Here is a 9043-nt window from a genome sequence, read left to right on the forward strand (position 1 = left end):
TTTTTTTAGTAGAGTCTGGGTTTCACCTTGTTGGCCAGGATGGTCTCGATCTCTTGACCTTGTGATCCACCTGCCTTGGCCTCCCAAAGTGCTGGGATTATAGGTGTGAGCCACTGATCCTGGCTGGGACATTTCTCTGGTAGTTGTTAGTGATTAGGAGGAGAGGATGCCCTGAAATGCGAAGCTTTTCACTCCTAAAATTCAATGTACAATATGAAGTCTGCGGAAACACACTTAACAAAAATTCTGTTATGTAACAAGAATTACTATGACTTAGGTAATCCAGGAACCACATTCAGAGAAAACTGTCTAGTAGCTCTATAGTAATAATATCTCTTTAACTCACTGTTGTATGGCCAGTCACCACCCCATACAGATGCTTACTTCTAAATTAATGAATCAAGGGTAAGATTTGTAGAAGCTGAATTGAAGATGGGGAAGGAGTTTGACATGAATTACAACTAATTTGAATAATAATTTTCTATAAATATCTTACTTTCTTGTTTTATAATTTTTTGGTCTTATTTTTATCAGCCCCTAGTCTGCTCTAAATTACTGTACTTTCAAGCAACATTGTTTGAACCTTTCGCTAAGTTTGAATGGGTTTAAGAATGCAGACACCTTTTTCTAATTGTTTATATATTAATAGCCTTGAAGATGATTTCAACTGCAAACATAACCTGTTATAGTAATTATCATAACAAAACTGTCCCTTGCCCTTTTCTGGTAGGTGCATTTGTTTCTCAGTGTGGTTAATACCAAGGATTTTTGTTTCCATCATGCCTTCTACTTCTAGCCCTCATCCATTATGTTTTGCTCCTTCACTTCTAATCTTTACAGTTGCCCAAAATGTTTATCAGGAATTCTTTTGCATTCCTGTTTGATTTGTATATACACCAACGTGGTGCTATGAAGGTGTACTGATATTTAAAACTTAAAGACTTGCCTACATAAATTTGACCATAAGCCTACTTCACACATTTTCTCACTGAAACATAGAGCTTAAAGGGTCATCTTTTTAGGGACCGTTCCCCTCTGACCACCTGAAAGAAAAACAATAAACTTTAATTACTTATACTTACCTACCTATGTGATGTTAGTACATACATTTAACAGGTGAAATTACAGTATCATTATATGAAACTTCAAATTATGAATGTTCACAACAATGTTAAGGCAGAATGGACTTAGCCTGGTTCAGGTCCTGCCCTATCACTCAATGCTTGTGGAATGTTGGCCAATTCATCGAAACTCTTGGAGTTTTACTTTCCTTGTGGGTTAAATGCTGGTAATAATACACGTCCTCAGAAAATATATGTGCAATAATGGTGAAATATACCTTATATAAATAAGTTTCTTAAATTTCAGTTCAGGAGCATTTATGTGATTTAAACCTCTCCTATTATAATTATACATAATAAAAATAATAATTCATAATGCGTATTTAAAATTTAAAAATGTCCTTTCTAAATAATTGGTACATATTATTCAACTAATTATTTTCATTTTGGAAGCTAGATATTACATTTTTAGATTAAGCAAAGTGGAATATGAACCTTTTTAAGTTTTTTATATAAGTGAGACTTTCCTTTGGTCTCTTCCACATGCTTATAGTCATATACACATTCTACTTAACCCACCATGAACTAGGAGACTAAATTTTATTCATTTATTATTCCTTTTGATGAGGGAACTGGATGGTTTTAGGTAGAAAGGATCTATGCCTGTCATACAACCCTGGCCTTGTTAACAGCTTAGGAAAACAAGTAGTGACACCATGCTCACCTCTGACCCACCATTGATGCTCAAAAAAAAAAAAAAAAGACAGCAATCTTTGCCTTGAACTAGAACTAAGAGAATCCCCTTTACTACCAAACTGTGAAATGGCAAAAGCACAGCTTAGTTATCTTTATGAAACTTTTAATCAAGATATCAAAGACCACCGAGAAGCAGTATAGATCAGAATTACTCACTGATACATCAATTGAGAGCTGAAGAATTGACCCAGTCCTCAACTCACCCGATTTTCTGGCTATTGAATATATTGTTAAAAGGATTTTGATGGACTAAGGAAGTAGGAAGAGAGCATTTAAAAGAGAAGAAAAAACACAAAATCTTGATTTATGCCACTTAAACCCTGATTATATTGTATCTTTTCTGTACAACCTAAATAAATCCCCCTTTTATTAGAGGGAAAAAATAGGGCTTTATTTTGATCTTCAATAACCCCAGAGAAAGTAATCCAAAACACCATAGAGAGAAAAGATAAATGAAAACACAGAGCCATATTTAATTATCTGATTTTAATTAAAATTGTTTGGGCATCCTGATCACTTTGCATAGGTGTGCCACACATTTTGATGAATGTACATAATTTATTTTTGCTAGAATTGAAGCTTCATGAATTTATAACAATATTGGTTAAATGGACCATTAAGCTGAATAAATTAAACCAAGTCGTACAATGTCAGTAAAGCTTCCTATAAAGATAGTGGCATAGGAGGCTTCAGGTGAAGTTAAGCTACGATTAAAAAATGGGAAACACCTGGCATGGTGACTCACACCTGTAATTCCAGCATTTAGGAAGGCAGAGGCAGGAGGATAACTTGAGGTCAGGAGTTAAAAGCCAGCCTGGGAAACAAAATGAGACCTTGTCTTAAAAAAAAAAAAAAAAAAAAGTGGGGGCAGTGGTGGTGTCACATAAGGCAGTGGAACATTCTAGAATCCTGATTAACAAGGATCACACTGGTTATAAGCACGTTAAACTCCGTATTTTATCCTTGTCCCTTATGTTCTGGCAGGTTATCTTTTTTTCTCTATGTGGCAGACTAGCTAATTTATTGCATTCTACTTTTTAGCTTCACAAGTTCCTTCTTGCACAGTGTCTAATATAGTAAACACACTCTCCATAGTACTTCTAGCTTCAAAGACATATTTAAACCTTAAATATACTGTTTGGTTATTTTGCAAGTATACACCATCATAGATCATCTTTTCATTATTCCTTGTGTTGTATTCTATATTCTATATTTTTCTTGTCATGTTTCTGATAATTACCTGAATTATCTGAAGTTCTTGGAGATTTCTATGAACCACCTCCTTCATGGTGGGTTATCGTCTGTGTTTGGTCATTTTTGACTGCTAATTCATATTCGGTCTAAAATAATCTATGGGAGGTAAGGGTGAAACTGTCCTCAGATGACATGAGCACCTTCATGGATCTTGGCTTGATGCAGGTACCTTGCTGCCTTCCACGAGCCCAGCACTAGGTTGGAGCTCCCCCCGTGGCAACTTCAGTGGACCTGTTTGTTACCAGTTTAGCTTCATAAGATTTAGCTTTTTCTTTCTTTTTTTCTTTTTCTTTTTGGAAAAGGTGGAGTGCTTGTTGGGATTTCTCTCCTACCCTTGTGTGCCAACTATTCAATAACAAGTTTATGAATCTGCAAAGCAGGTAACCCTCAGAAAATCTGGTCTGCCGTGTTTTTATGCTCTCGTCCATTCTTACAACAATGTCCTATCTCAAAGACGTAATAGAGAATAGATTAGGACATACTGGTGAAGTGTCCTCGTAATGACAATATAAATATTTCTATTTTTTTCATTACATTGAAACAGAATTTAATGTCACTTCCTGATGAAGTCATTTTTAAAAAAGAATCATAAAGAAGTTTCATAATCCTAGTGAGGAAACTAAAGCATAATTAAGATTGGAAAGTCCAATTATTAGAGTTTCAGCTATCTTATCCTCTTAAACCAAACCATCATTTATTGACAGTCTAATGTAAAAAGATAAAGGGCAAAATGTCCCGGTGTTGTTTTTTTCTTCTTCTTCTTCTTCTTTCATTTCTACCATTTACTTCACGTGTTTTATTTTGTTGTTGTTGTTTGTTTGTTTTGCATAAGTTAGTTATTCTGGGCATCAAAGTTTTTCCTTAAAAAACCTAACGATGCCTAACTTGAGTGATTCACAGACTTATAAGAAAATTGAAATCATGTATATTTTAGAATGTTATGGAACTTAAAATTACATATCTATGGAAAAACTTTATTATGATAATTTTATATTAAAAATTCAGTCACTTAGAAGAAAATGTTAAACTTTAATTACAATGACACTCATTTTCTGTATCGAGTTGTCAGGAGGTATAAGTTGGAAACCAGGTTGGCACCACCATCACAGCTGAGAATGATGACAACAGAAGTCTTCATTGTAGTATGTCAGGTCTTTTGAGGTTCCAAGAATTGCGGAAATTATTTTCTTCTATGTATCTTACTCTGTGACAATTTTTTCTTATTTTTTTTTTAAATACAGCAAAACACACAAGAATACACAGCAATACACTGAGCTCTCACATTCTCATGGCTTGTCTTCCTACACTTATTCCAGTTCAGAGTACACTTTGTATACATCTCTTCACTTGTTAGTTCTGAAACAGTACTCTATTTCTTATATTTGTTTTAAACATCTCCGATACTGAATATTGTAGGAGTCTATCTGCCTGAAAGATAGCACTTGAGCTGAACGAAAATAATCTATTCGGTTCTGACACACATCCTGACCTCAGATTTTATGCTTCGTGTCTCATTTCCAAGGTTAAGTGAACTGGATTTTCAGGATCAATTCTGCAGTCAATTGAATTAACACTTTTAAGGCTCTTTTACTATACAAGTGACTCATATATAAGCAAAAACATTACAAAAGTGGTTTTAATTCTTTTCAATGTAATTATAATGGAATCTCATAAACATAAAAATTATAGTTTCATTGAAAGTAATGCTGTGTGTTTTACTAATGTGAATTGTTCGTTCCTCTAAATTTGAGAAAAAAAATTCTGAAATCTCTACTAAAGAGAAGCTTTATGAGTGTGGAATTTTTCCTCAGTATGCTCATATAATTTAATTGTAGAGGTTGGATCTAATAGACATCTTAAAAACTACAAAGAAAATATTTAAAAGTCATTTACTTTACTTCAACATTTCGCCTCAAATTGTGTGTGTTCCTGCACATGTGTATGTATGTGTGCACATGCTCTCTGTCTATATATATACACACACATACACACACATAAGTCAAAGACAAATACATAATATATATTATATATAAGTTGTGTAGTGAGTTATTTTTCCTTTTCCTTTTATTTTTGGGCATTTAAAATTACTGCATGTAAAGTGAAATTGCTATATAGTTATCTAATGGTTTAAAACTTGATTGTTCTTAAAGTATTGGTCATATACAATATACAACATATTCCAGATCTTGATATACAAACACATAGCATTTATACTCACAAAAATAGAACATGAAGCTGTAGGGTAGTGAATCATATAATTTTTTCCTGCTTATAAAATATAAACCATTAGCATAATTATATTCATTAATAAAATGAAAATGCAAGTTTGTTTTTGAATGAAAGTATGCTGTACTTCTCAACATTCTCATTGGTTACATAGTTATTAATATATTTGTTTCTAGTATCTGTTCACATGAGCATAAAATAACCAGATAGCTAAGAGCTAAAGTTGAGAAGAGAGCTTATTAACATTCATCTTGGCATCACTGACAAAAAGTAATATCCATTGTATACTATTTTTTAGTTTCCTAGAGTTTCTTCATTCATAAGAGATTAAGATGAGCTGTTGTAAGATATAAGTGAGTTTGAGTCATCAAGAGTGCATTGCATTCAGGATGGTTTTCATGTTAAGTCAATATCATTGCATCTAATTTTTTCAAGTGTATAAATTATTAATTACACATATGTCATCGTGACTTTAAAAAGTATTGTATTCTCTAGAACTTCATTTTCTTTATCTACTCTGGATGGCTGGAAGACCACTTAACTTATACCCATTATTGTCTTTTTCTCTATTCTGGTGTTTTGTGTTCAGCAATGAGGGTGGGATCATCTAAAAGCGGGCCTTTATCTTTCACTCAGTTATCATCTAAAGTAGGAAAGATTTGTTCTTTATTTGTAATCCCATTCACATATGGATATCATTAATTCATATGAATGGTTGAATTATGTTGAGTTAAACTTCAATCTTTTAAGATCTTATGACTGTATTTGAGCGGCTTCAATTAATTATGACAATTATCTATTTGAATATTATTTCCCAATTTAGGATACCAAGTTGCATGTATTTTTCCTTAATGTATATATCTCCAAACAGAAATTCTCTGTTTACCACATAACAATTATCAACCCTTTTACATAATTCCCATAATAAAACTTTATGTTTTTATAGGGTTTTACAGTTTACACAGTCTTTCACTTAATCATTCACAAGCCTCTGAAACAGGATAATAATTAACTCAATTTTAATCATGAAGCTATAAAAGTTCAGAGAATCAAAATGGCATCTAGGGCACAGCAAAAATGTGGCGAAACTGAGCTTCTGACCTAGATTTTATAACCACAGACCAGAGGTAATTTCTGGTATACCACACTGACACCAAAGCCCGGTAACATTTAATAACAAAAAATTCACACTCTATATTCTGTGTTAACAATGAGATTAAATCTGCACAATAATAGGTGACAATTATACAAATAATTCAGCTAAATGTTCTTTCCTTAGCCACCAAAATCCTTACCTTAATATAAATTAGATTGTTACAGCAAATAAGATATTTCTCCTTTCATTCGGTACCATATTTTCTAGTCTTATTGCCTAATAGTCGCTTGGCAGGTGACAACAATATGCCAGCATTAACCAGGGATTATGAGACTCTTATTTTTACATTGCTTCATATAAATCTGTCAAGGTTCCCAATCACACACATAAAAACACACACACAGGGCCGGGCGCGGTGGCTCACGCCTGTAATCCCAGCACTTTGGGAGGCCGAGGCAGGCGGATCAAGAGGTCAGGAGATCCAGACCACGGTGAAACCCCGCCTCTACTAAAAAAAAAAAAATTAGCGGGGCGCGGTGGCGGGCGCCTGTAGTCTCAGCTACTCCAGAGGTTGAGGCAGGACAACGGCGTGAACCCGGGAGGCGGAGCTTGCAGTGATGGAGATCGCGCCACTGCACTCCAGCCTGGGCGACAGAGCAAGACTCGGCGTAAAACAAAACAAAACAAAACAACAACAACAAAAACACACACACACAGGCACACATCCTTTTCAGTTACATTCTAAGCCAGTGGAAGTTAGCATAACAATGAAAAAGTGTCAGAATGCAACACACACTGCCTGTCTTGATTTGCTTGAAAATTTTCCCACAGAATTATACGTTACAATGTCTGCCAAATCACAGCTTTAAACATCTCCCATTTTTCTTAAGGGCTTATCCCACTCTTCTGAAATAATTTCGATTACATTTAAAATGCAAATGCTATTATTCCTTTCTTGTTCTTTATTATATCCAGCTAACCAACTAACATGATTATATTAGCTTTCATTGCCAACTTTCATACACCGTCATATATACACACAATATACATTAATCATAATTAAAAAATAAACACACACTAACAGAAAATAAATTGGTTTATCTATTATTTGTCATATATATTTCACTTGCCTCCAGGCATCGTGGACCAGAAAGAGTTAAAAAATAAGTTGAAGCTTACATCAACTTTAATTTGATTAGGTCAACTGTAAATAAAACTTTAAATGGTGACTTGGAAAATAATTAGGGTTATTATTAGAACAGTTTGTAAGTGAATACATGTTAAATTGAAAATCTGAAGATTAATATTTACAGCTAGTGCTTTAAAACTTTAACATGTTTAAACTAAATCATTTAGCTTTTTGCAGTTTAGCTTAGTTTATTTTAAGCTGCTTTAGATTTTATATTTCAATATAAATGCTAACACTATTTGCATTTGCGTTTCTTGGGCATGTGGGTCACATCATAAATATCATTCCTACATTGTGTAACTACGCCGTTGACATGAAAATAATTGCCTATGTCTGTTTATCGTCCAATGTAGTAAATGTAATTGTGCGTGAAGATAAAGTAATTTAAAACTTCCTCAGAGGGCAGAGTGAAAAGGCAGCAACCATTACTTAACCACTACTACCTCCTGCGTCTATCTTGTAGACAACTAACCTCATTGTAGTCATCAGCAGATCTTCCTGGCAAATAAAGATATTTACCAGATCCCAGATCTGGTGATTGTTTATAGAAAAATAAAAAATCTACTTATTGCCTGCAAATTACTACCTAATTTTTTCTGGATGTCTTTCCTGATTTTGTTCTTTAGCTGGCAGATCTTGGAATATTTCTTTAACAGACTAATTTGTGAATTGAGATTGATAATTTAGGCTTGATCTCCAGAAATCCATTTTCTTAAGATTTGATTTTTATATTTTTATGTTGATTTTTAATAATGCAATGGTGACAATTCAGATTAAAGGCTTGGGTGTATTTCCTTGACATAGACAGTAACAAGTAAAATGCATCTGATTTTTCAATAAATTAAACTGTTCAAAATGGGCATAATTTGGCACACCCTGAGTTTCTATTGATGCTCCCGTATGGACAAGTGGAAAATAATTAAATATATTGACTTCCTGAACTATTATCTCTACTTGAAATTTAGCCATTGTTTTCCATAAAGAAGCGAATCCTCTCCCTGTCTACAAGTAGCTCCAAGGATTTCACATCAGGAAATCACTAGCACATACATTGATATTTAGTAGTAAAATATAGCATAAATTCCTTTCATGTCATTATTTTAAATCATATAAATTCATACTATATTTACAATTATGACATTTCCTTTTATAAAATAATTTAAGCAGTAGAGTGCTGGTAAATGTTTAACAACTTGTTCTCCAGAGAAAAGGGTAGTGTTTGCTGATTACTGTTGTGGTCTAAATAATCCCACCAAGGCTGACATCAACCTACCAAAATGATATCATTGTACCTGGAGTTGGGAAGAGATATGCAGAATTAGTTCTTGTGAGCTCATTCTAGTTGGTTTCAGTATAATACTGAATTTAAGCAACTTGATAATATATATTTATTTAAATGATATTTGGAGAATTTTCCAACTAGATTTAATATTAATTTTATCAATCAACTCTTCAATCTCA

This window comes from Hylobates moloch, unplaced genomic scaffold (assembly GCF_009828535.3).
Source record: "Hylobates moloch isolate HMO894 unplaced genomic scaffold, HMol_V3 SCAFFOLD_5, whole genome shotgun sequence".
NCBI lineage: Eukaryota > Metazoa > Chordata > Mammalia > Primates > Hylobatidae > Hylobates > Hylobates moloch.